This window comes from Nymphalis io, chromosome 1 (genome assembly GCF_905147045.1).
Source record: "Nymphalis io chromosome 1, ilAglIoxx1.1, whole genome shotgun sequence".
Classification (NCBI taxonomy): Eukaryota; Metazoa; Arthropoda; class Insecta; order Lepidoptera; family Nymphalidae; genus Nymphalis; species Nymphalis io.
In genome coordinates, this window is record NC_065888.1 from 617,340 (window position 1) to 629,483 (window position 12,144).

General features: G+C 34.5%; 1 non-coding gene across 1 annotated transcript; it reads left to right on the forward strand.

Annotated features, from left to right (window-relative positions):
* Trnaq-cug (transfer RNA glutamine (anticodon CUG)) lies at positions 1 to 72 on the forward strand. The gene has a single exon. It is a non-coding gene; the product is annotated as a tRNA-Gln (tRNA).
* The last annotated feature ends 12,072 nt before the right edge of the window (positions 73 to 12,144 follow it).

The window sequence follows — 12,144 nt, forward strand, 5'->3', positions numbered from 1 at the left end:
GGTTCCATGGTGTAATGGTTAGCACTCTGGACTCTGAATCCAGCGATCCGAGTTCAAATCTCGGTGGGACCTATAGAGCCAGCATTTCTTCTCGCTTTTGTAATTATATTATTTTGTTATACAAATTTAATTAAGAATGTTTCTTTATTATAAGTAAAATACTTTTTAAAATATTTGGAAATATTCTCTGAGGCGAGATGGTCCGGTTACCGAAGATTATAAGTTAAAATCCGGCAAGTTTCACGTGTTCAATTTGTGTTTATAATTCATCTAGTACTCGGTGGTGAAGGAAAGCATCGTGAGGAAACCCGCGTGTGTCGGTTTGGATAATATTTGGGCAACGTGATGGAATAAGCTCCAAGCATATAAAGCATGTCGCGAGATTTGCATATGTAGATAACAATAAGTAAATTAAATAATTTAATCTGATTGATTTTAATTTTTAAAATGTTCAAACTAAGTAAATACGAGTACTTAAATCTCGCGCCAAGCTTTTATATATCATATATATTGTGTAATCACGTTACTACTACCTAATACTACTAACTAATAAGTCCACTAACTGTGTTGATAGTAAAAGTTGTAAAGGAAAAGTTTATTTTATTCCTTTTAGCTCATTTAAATGATAGCTTGTTTTTAAGCTTTTTTTATCCGTCCGTAGCAGCCTATGAATGTCGCACTGCTGGGCTAAAGGTCTCCTCTCCCTTTTTGAGGAGAAGGTTTGGAGCTTATTCCACCACGCTGCTCCAGTGCGGGTTGGTGGAATACATATGTGGCAGATTTTCAGTGAAATTATACACATGCAGGTTTCCTCACGATGTTTTACTTCACCGTAAAGCACGAGATGAATTATAATCACAAATTAAGCACATGAAAATTCAGCGGTGCTTGCCCCTTGTTTGAACCCGCGATGTAAACTAAAATAAAATTTACACGTTTTTATCACTTGGCCATCTCGGCTTATTTTTTTTACTTATAATTTGTTTTAAATAATAATCGTTTTATATAAGACTATTTGGTTTAACATATTATGTATTATTTATGTGCAATATTCTTGTTGTTTCACTACGGAACCATTTCCTTCGTGATCGAAAACGATCTTGTTTGTTACCTGAACATTTATATAAGACTATAGCTTTGTCTATTTTGAGAACAAGACGACAACACGTGACTTTTTCTCGTACGTCTCAACGAGTAGTCTGCTCCTAAAAATGATAAATTGAATCGTGCAGATGCGAGACTTGATAACCAGATTTCATACAAATGATTATTTATTTATCATCTTTATTCCCGGAGTGAATTCGGGTTTAACTTTATAATTTATATTTATATAATTCACAGTAAGACTGGTTACATAATATTTTATTTAACTATATAAACTTAGACCCTGTGTTTAGAGATTTCATGATACTATTATTGATTATTTATTTAGAATATAACGAATCTGGTTATCCTTTTCTGTTACGTAGAAACTATTTTATTACACGACACCTCATCCTCATGTCATAAGACATGTCGCTATTATTTATTTACTAAAATAAAAAATTCAAACTTAATATACTTTAAATGAGCCGTTGTTGATATATTGTGTTTAGTTTAATTGTATGTTGAGAATATAAATATAATATACTAAAGTAAATAAGTCGTTCTTCTGTTTTCTGTCGGCTAAAAACCTGCTTAAGTGTAGTACAGCTTTTAACCTACTTTATATTAAAATTACAAACATAGGCTTACAAACATAATACGTCACTTTAGACTGAAATTTTTGTTGAACTACGCTATGTGAAGCTGAAAGCTTTGTTACAAACAAGTCTGAAAGACAAACAACGAGATTAATCTCCGAGTATGAGCGCGTTCGCCGGGCACGTGTCGCGCACGCGAGCGCCGCCCGACCACTTTTCTATACATTTTTTTTTATTTTTTGTATAATGAGCAAAAACATAATTGTTCTTTAAGACTAATCCCCTTTAGGGCTTGTTAACGGAATTAAGATTGACGTTGTCTTTGAAATGCTTTGAAGGCTTTAAAGTGTTAAATATTTGTTATTCATTACAGATATTCGTTTTTTTCAATGTTCGTTTGTGTGGTTTTGTATTTTGATGGGGAAACTATATGCTTTTATTGATGCATATTCTACAATTGACAGGATCAGTATTTAATTGTTATGTCATTTATTTTTTTGAAATATTTGTATTTCAGTATAAGTAAGTTTCTAATCTATACAAACTATTGTTGGTAGGGCTTTGCGCATCCCGTCTGGGTAGGTACAATCCGCTTATCTCTTATGCTACCGCCATACAGCAATATTGTTGAGTTGCAGTCGGAGTAAGTCAATGTAACTAGCCAGTGCAACCATTGTAGGCACAAGAGACATCTTAGTTTCCAATGTTGGTGGCGCATTGCCGATGTAAAAGATGGTTAATATTTCTTATAGTACCAATCTCTTTGGATAGTGGTGACCACTTACTATCACGTGACCCATTTGTCAGTGTGCCTACCTATTTTCATATAAAAAACTTTTTTTTTCATTTTAAATTTATATTGATCACTTTTTAAATTTAAAGTTTTAACAAAAAATCCTATTAAAGTGAATTTTCAGTAACATCAGTATCTACTTTAAATTGTTACATATGTATATTATATAATGTACTATATAATAGATTAATGTAAACTATATAATAACTAATAAGTCAACTCTACAAACAAAACGCAATTCGTGAGCCTGCATTAAGCTAGCACTTTCCATAATTCTGTAATCATATAAATTTGCTCACTCAATCACTTCCTAAGTTTTATGTGAATACCTACCCTGTTCAAAAGAGATACAGTTATATTTTGCTTGGCAATGTGTTTTGCATGATTGTGTGGGGTTGAGGGGTGAACGTGTCGGTATTATATATATTAATTCTCGGACACGTGTCGCTCGGCGTGTGACCGGGTGGTTAAGGCTTTCCCACGTACTGTAATCGTCTAGACAGCAAAAGTTACTTTTCTAAATTTTCATGTTTGATTTTAATTCTTTCCACCATGAAAGTAAAATTTCAAGCTTAAATTTGAGTGCAAAATTTCTATAAAACGTAATGTTTGAGTGAAATATTTTGACGTTGAAAAATTTAGTACAATTTCTCGATTTATTTCGTGGAGTTTGGATCTATTTGGAAATCATACAACCACCATTCTGACCGATACGAATATTCCATACTTAGAAATTAAAAATAAATATGAAAACCATCATATATATTTCCATAATATTCATAATAATGCATGATTTATATATTTTTCTAGATATATACTGACCCTAAAAATAGTGAGCACGTGGAAACGAAGAACTTAGTAACTTCAAAGCGCTTGTAACGTTAACAGCAGTCGCGTGGCCGAAGTCGCCAGTACGATGACAACTCTAGAACCGTTCAGTGCAGGAACTTCTAGTTACTCGTACAATAAACTTCAGGGGACGTTTCATGTAGCAAATTAATTTAGCAACATAGATACATTTACTTACATGAACTACTAGATTTCAGACGGTTTGTTTTTTTTTATAGAATATAAAGGCGGACGAGCATATGGCCCACCTGATGGTAAGTGGTCACCAAACGCCTTTAGACATTGACAGTGTAAGAAATGTCAACCATCGCTTACATAGTCAATGCGCCACCAACCTTGGGAACTAAGATTTTATGTCCCTTGTGCCTGTAATTACACTGGCTCACTCACCCTTTAAACCGGAACACAACAATATCAAGTATTGCTGTTTTGAATAATAAATATTCAACATATAAAAATACTAAATGTATAGACGTTAACTTTCAACTAAAATTATTATTATTATTATTATTATTTATTTATAGACGAACAGCTGATAAGCTGATATGTCTATGTAAATTGTGTTGAAAAATCATTTTTGCAGAAGTGACAGCTTCTGTGACTTTAACCAGGTATCAAGTCGGTTTTTGAAAGCATTAACTGAAGTGGCCAAAACAATTTCTTCGGGTAACTTGTTCCAATTAGAAACCACTCTGTTACTTAGGAAGTTATGTGCAGCTTGTTTACAGGTTGGAGTTCTGTTTAACTTTGTTTGGTGCCCTCTATATGTTCTATCGTTGTTTTTAGGGTTGTAGATATTCTGTATATCTGGTAAGTCATAGTGGTGGTTAAGGATTTTGTATGTTTCGATTAGGTCACCGCGTAGGCGTCTTTCTTCAAGGGTTGTAAGTTGTAAAGCATGGAGTCTCTCTTGGTATGATTTACGGCGTAGAACATGTGGTATCTTGGTAGCTTTTCTTTGTACATTTTCCAGTAAATTTATGTCTTTTTGGTAGTAGGGATTCCAAATTTGAAAGGCATATTCCAATAATGGTCTTATGTACGTTTTATAAATTTTTAGAAATACTCCAATTGTCATCATTTGAAAGGACCTCCTAATTACATAAATAAATGAGTTTGCTTTCTTAACTATTGTAATTATGTGCTTTTCCCACTTCAAATCAGATGTTATAAGTACACCAAGGTCTCTCTGGACATTAACAGATTCAATGATCTTCTCCTTCAAACTGTACACCATTTTAGGGTTAGTTCGGCCAAGATGAAGAACACTGCATTTGGATGTGTTGAGACTAATGATCCAATCCTTGGCCCACTCCTGGATTCTGTTAAGGTCATCTTGTAGTTGCCCTGAGCTTATTAGAGGGTTAGTAAAGAATTTTCCATCGTCAGCAAAGAATGCTGCTTGAGATTTTATAAGTTCTACCAAGTCTGTTATGTAAATGCCAAATAGATAGGCAGAGAGTACTGATCCCTGGGGGACGCCGCTAAGCACTTGTTTCCGTTGTGATAAGGAGTTACCAACCCGTACTTGGAATGTTCTATCTGAAAGATAGTTTTCTATCCAATTTAGTAGCGCACCCCTCACACCAATATGTTCCAGTTTCTTTAGAAGCCGTTTGTGGGGAACTCTGTCAAAGGCACGTTCGAAGTCCAGGTAAACAACGTCAACCGGTATATTTTTATCAAGGTCTTTTGTCCATGGGTGAACACATGAAAGAAGATTGGTTATGGTTGATCTTTTCTGCACAAATCCATGCTGTCTAGGTGATATAATACATTCACGGCTTAAGAACTGCATCAGTTGATTGCTAATAATTTTTTCCATGATCTTTATGATAATACTAGTGAGGCTGATGGGTTGGAAATTCTCAGGTTGAGTTTTATCACCTTTTTTGTATATAGGTGTTACTATTGCGTGTTTCCAGTCTTGTGGAAGATATTCACTCTGAAAAGATGTATTCATAAGAATAGTCAAAGCTGGAGCTATCGTTTTGACACATGGTTTAAGAATACAACTCGGTATTTGATCAGGTCCAGGTGAGGATTGGGTGTTTAGATTTCGGATGGTTTTTTCCACATCATCAACTGAAAATGTTATGTCACATAAGCTATTTTTTACCTTATTTATTGTAGTAATATCAGTACATTGGTTCGTGTCTGGCTCCTTACAGTAGGCTTTCTGGAATTCTTCCGCAAAGACATCGGCAATATCACTTGGTTCTGTTACCAAGTCACCTTGGTGATTACGCAATGCTGGTGGAATAGTGACTTTATCGGTGGCACATCGACGGATATATGAGTAAAAACTTTTGTCTCCAAGCTCAAGTATTTTTTCTTCGTAGATGTTTCTTTGCTTCCTGGATAGGGATACACAATTGTTATTAACCTCTCTATACTTTATGTAGTTTTCATTAGTCCTATTAAGTTTGTATATGTCCCATTGTGTCTTCTTTTCCGTAACTAGTTTTAATATATCCTTATTTATCCATGGTTTATTTTTGGTTTTATTTCTTACTTTCTTCTCCGGGGCGTGTATGTTAGAGGCTTTATTGATAGCATCTGAAATACTCAACCACAGTTGTGCAGTATCAGCTGAGAAATTTATTTCCTTAAGATATTTCTCCAAGTCGGAATTGTATTTTTCAAAATCAACAAATTGGTAGTATCGTTTTATTTTTGGGCTTATATCCTTTTTTTTAAGTAGAAGTTGTAGATTAAATTCCAGTACACAGTGATCGCTTTTCCCAATCGGAGGTTTATGATTTATTTCATTTATGAGTGTATCCTCGTTGACCAATATTAGGTCGAGTAGAGATGACTCCTGACATTGTCGAAACCTTGTAGGGCTGTGAACCAATTGGACGAGGTTACTATTCAAATACATGTTGACAAAGAGCTCCTCTGGTCCTGATAGACATTGATCGGTATGTAAAGGCCATTTTAAAGATGGGTAATTGAAGTCACCAGCCACAATTACTGTGTTATTTTCAGAGGCTTCAGAAATTCTGGAGAGCAGTTTTATATCCCGAGGCCTCCATATATTTTCATCTTTATCATCTGGTCTGTATGCACCTACAACGAGAAAATGGTGTGTGTCACACTGAATGTCAATAAAGAGTGCTTCTATATCGTCAGTCATATATTTGTTGTTCAGTCTGGCCACAATTGGCACACCATTCACACAGTCTTTCACATACATTGCCACACCGCCTCCCCTAGTTTTACCTTCAGACTTTTTCTTTTTATGCTTTCGGTCAGCTCTGAACAAAGTATAGCCCGGTATGTTGTAAGTACTATTGCGGTCCTTGTAATTAAGCCATGTTTCTGTAAGAATCACAATACAAGGATTGTTTATGTTCACATAAAGTAGGAAAAGATCAAATTTTGGGGGTAGAGAAAATAAATTAGTGTACATGAAAGTGAGATTCGAATAAGGATTCTTATGTTCGTTTGCTAGTTTTTTTGGTGAATAATCTTAGGGGTGCCTCTTATATATTTTATAGTAAGGTCCTTTTCTCCCTTTTCGATCCTAACTTTCAGATTCTCACGGAGTTTGTTCAATTCCTCACGCTGTTTAGGTGTTTTATCATCATATACTCTTACCTCCTTTTTGAGCTTACTTTTGTTCTTAAGCACCCAAAAGAGAATCTTGGCGGGATCCGAACACCACCTTGATTGGACGAGGCTTTCCACAGCCAGGCTCGCGGCGACCCAGGCGCAGCACCCTCACTACACTTGGAGAATGGTCACTTTCCGTATTAATATCAGATAGGATTTTCTTTACACATAACTCATCATATGAAATTCTATCACTGTTATTGTCAGATTCACTCTCCTTAATGCCAACCATAATGACGTTGTTAGCTCTTCGTTCACGTTCTGCTAGTTCCTCGAGCAATGCGTTGGTATCAGGAAGCGAAGTAATCGACGGTACCGGCGTGGGTGACGGTGCTGTTTTCGACTCAGATAGCTGTTTCTTTATGTCGTTCACTTCCTCCCGCAGTCCATCATAGGATTTGATAAGTTTTGGCACCTGGAACAAAGCTTCACGGCACGGCGGGCACAAATATAGGAGTGTACGTTTGCCTTTTAATCCCATTACGCGCGCCTCACTGCTCGTTAAATTACTGCATTGTAAGCATATGTTTCTTTTGCAACCATCACACTGCACCGCATTTTCATCCGTGTGATCATTTTCACATTGAAAGCACTTCATTTTGCTGAATTTTATAACACGGGGTATCAAATCCGACACGAAAAACCGTTATGGTATTTTGACTTTCACTGCACTTCACTATCGTGGTTTTTTAGCGATGTTTATTATTTAGGTACTTGTATTTATATTAAATAGACACGTTAGAACTAAGTATAGGTCACTTTTCGTATGATTTATATTTTATACAAGACAAAATATTGGACGCGATTTTCAACACTGTTTCTTCTCGAGAGGGTAGAGAGAAAAAAAAGTTTATCTGAATGTTTCAAATCAATCTGATTAGTAGTTTATGCATGCCGGAAAGAACAAACAAAACGAAGCTCCTTATAAAGCTGAAGGTACTTTAATCGATAAAATGGGCAAATTCCATTTATCCTTTATATTAGAAAATGGTGCGAATACATGTATTTTTCGTCAGTTTTTTTTCATAATCCCAAAATATAGAGTATTATAAAGTAAAGTAACAACCTATGAAAGTCCCACTGCTGGGTATGGTCTTCTCTCCCATTGATGACAAGATTTGGAGCTTAGACCACGTGCCAAAATTTTAGAAATTAAGTACATGAATTTTCAGTGGTGCTTGACTGGACTTGAATCTGCTATTATCGGTAAAATATTTACGCGTTCTAACCACTGGACCGAACTTTGGCTAACGATAAGTTAAGTCCAATAGACAATGACGTTCTGTTTGGTAAAGGGTGCTGCTTATATAGGGTATGTTGATTTAGTTTATATATAAGTTTTGTACATATATTATAGATGATTGCTTAGTAGTGGTATGTGGTGTGAGTACTTGATATCGGCGACTCCGCCCCCGTGGAGTTAGCACCCAGAGCGATCACATTTCTCCTACTCCCTAGGGCCGCTCCGCTTTACGCTTTACTTTCATGTATAAGTTTATGTACACGTGTTCGTAGTTGCTGCTGTTCTATCATATTGTTTGTAACTCGTACTTGATTTCCGTTCGTGGTGAACTAAGGCAGACTATATTATATGTGTTCTGGAAACTGAAACTTAGAAATTGTACGTAATTTTTTTGATACTATTGCAATTCGATTAGTTTTTAATTGTAAATGGGATTAATTGCCTTTACTACAATAACCGATAGATATAACGCGATCCGATTAATTATATTGATATTATGGATATAACTTTGTGTACTTAGTCCCGGAGAGAGTTTAGATTGAATCTGTAGACAATTATTCAAACATTCATTAATTGAAAACTCACTTATTCCAATTAATTGAATTATTACTTTGTGAAATTAGAAACTGTTGTAATTTATAACAAATTTGTTGTGTATTATATTTATTTTATTTGTTTCGATTGGATAATAATAATTGGAGACATTCGGAGATATTTAAGGTAAACAGATTTTTAAAAGGCGACTTAAAGATATTTCGTAGACAGTTTTATAAATGTTTCTGGACATCATTTCATATTCCGTGACCACTCCTTTCAATATCAAGCAAAAAAGTGTGGGTGTGGGCTGTTTGTATCAGTATTATATTATGTTTACACCAATCATTCTTTCGACGGAGTGACTTAAAAGCGAGCGAACATAAGACACTATTGCATTTTTTTACTCTATGACGGAGTTATAAAGTAGGATATGATTTTTTTATCTATTTACGATACTATTTGAGTGAATACGATTATAGTTTGTAGCTGTCTTGTTGGTCTAGTTGGATTGCGACATACATAGATAACATATCCCAGATCCATCATCAAATCAAATTCAAGGTTAAATAAAAATTTATAATCAATAAAACCAATAAATAAATATAGTGTAAAGTTTTAATATAATTAATATATTATGCAATTATTATATTTATATTATATTTATTTGCGATCCAAAGGGGAAATGCTGCTATAATTCTTGTCACTATTCCGCGCGGTCACGGTTTGTACAGTAGCTATTTTTAATTTTTATTTGTATTTATTTAAGGCTTAAATATATATATATATATATATATATACATTGGCGAGGCAAGAAATAATAACTATTCCTTACATCGCCAATGCGCCACTAACCTTGGGAACTGCGATGTGCGGTCGCTGTAAGATTCACAAATTTTTGTTGCATTTTAACCTTTTGACATTTTAATATTTTCTATAATAATATAATAATAAAAACAAAATATATTTCAATCAAAACACTATTACATTAACTTTGATTTTCCTAAAACCTAATGCACGTATAATTGTAATTTATGTAGATAAAATGATTATTATATATATAAATAAGGTATGTATGTATTTATGAAATAGTATGTAGTTTATAATTATTCTATAAATAATTTTATACTTTATAATTTTATAATATTTGTATGTATTATTACATGCGCTTAGTAGGATGAAGATATAAGGTTTAATTCATCACAATCATTTTTAAATAATTTAACTAACAAAAACATGATAAGCCTTTGCCAGAGGGTGACCCCTTCATCCCTTGTCCCTTCATTAAGGGAAAGTTGAGTTCTGAAACATTACGCTCTAGAATCTATTAGTCTGACCTATTTACGTACTGGGCCCAAAACTTATGTATTGTTAGTAAAGCCGCATCCTGCCAAGATTTAATCGCGAATATACAACATACGTTTTATTATTTATTGATGACAGTTATAAATTGGTAATTTCATGCCAACATACGTACGATATTAAAATAGTTTACATTTTATTGATATTCGATTTTTTTTTATAGAATAGGAAGGCAGACGAGCATAAGGGCCACCTGATGGTAAGTGGTCATCAACGCCCATAGACATTGGCATTGTAAGAAATGTTAACCATCGCTTACATCACCAATGCGCCACCAACCTTGGGAACTAAGATATTATGTCCCTTGTGCCTGTAATTACACTGGCTCACTCAGTCTTCAAACCGGAACACAACAATACCATACTGTTGTTTTGCGATAGAATATCTGATCTATTCTATAAAAAAAAAAATAGGACATTGCATCGAAAATTTAATGTTAATTGTTCAAAAGTATTATATATATAATATAAAATTAACTCTAAACATCTTACATCAATTTTTTGGAATCGGATAGCGCGTGATTTAATAAATAAATAGTTTGTTTAAAGGCAATCGCCAGTTTACCCGTGCGAAGTCGAGTCGGATATTTAGAATAGTAAATAAAAACATAAAAAAAATTGTAATAAAATTATCTTAAGTTTAAAAAAGCCGGGATGGTCTAGTGGTTAGAACGCGTGAATTTTAACCGATGATCGCGGGTTCAAACCCGGACAAGCACCATGGAATTTTCGCGAGCTTAATTTATATTTATAATTCATCTTGTACTTGATAGTGAAGGAAAACATTGTCTATTTTCACTGAAATTTTGCCACATGTGTATTCTACCAATCCGCATTGGAGCAGCGTGGCGAAGACTTGGAGCAGCAAATTCCAAACCTTCTCAAAAAAGGAGTGGAGGCCTTAGCCCAGCAGTGGGACATTCACAGGCTGTTACTTTTATCTTAAGCTAATGTCATTAGTCTAATCTCGAGAAATAAATGAAATATTCTTCTCGTATGAAGGTTTATTTAAGTAAAGGCTTAATATTAAAATGCTTCAATTAAGCATAAATTGATAAGAAATGAGGTTAGTAGTGCATTGCAGTGCGTAGGAATTTTTATGAAAGTATTTTTAAAGAACAATAACATCTCTTCATATATAATTATTTCGCTATACGACGTAACATGAAAGTAAATAGGAAAAGTGCCAGACTTGTCAGACCTTTATATACCGTCGGAATGAAATGTCAAATACAAACATATTTATCGCGTATATTATTTAATGAAACATCATTTTTTGATTTATATCTAACCTTCTTTCTATTAATGTTATTCCTAATGTTAAAATCTATGTTTTTTTTAAATCCTAAATAGGCAGGCAAATTGGCAAATGGGCTACCTCATAACCTAAGGTAAGTGGTCACTGATAGCAATAGATATTGCCACTAAAATATTAGATTATTTACATCGTGAATGCACCACTAACCTTGAGAACGGAGATGTTATGCCCCTTGTGCATTGGCTCACTCACCCTTAAAAAGAAAAACAACAATAATTATTGTATTGCTTGACGGTAGAATATGTGATAGGTGAATGGATAACCTACCCAGGCTAACTTGCACAAAGCCCTAGCCCCGCCAAGAATATACTGTCATTAATTAAACATTCGCGTTTTATTTTATTTATGTTCTTTTATTTTATTTGGCTTACTTCCAAGAACTGTAGGTTCCGAGGTCTTGGGTTCAATTTCTGGGACAAGACAAAAAGAAGTTATTGGGTTTTTCTGTAAGGTGGCTGGAGTTTGAAGTGGGCAGTGCTTATATCGATAGTTCTGTCCCTCAATGCTTTCCAGATTGTGCGAGTGAATAAGAGAGCGCATCTGTGTTTGCGCTAATTGTGCACAATAATATGTCCTGCGTAGTTGCCTAGTCTATCTTGAGAATGGCCACCATGACTGTCATCGGTCAGGACGCCATAAATCATCATCGTGACGTTTACGTTTATAGACCACCATCACGACGTTCGAAAATTTATCACCGAAAACGTTGACATAATTATTTTAACTCTTAAAACAAACTTGCAAGT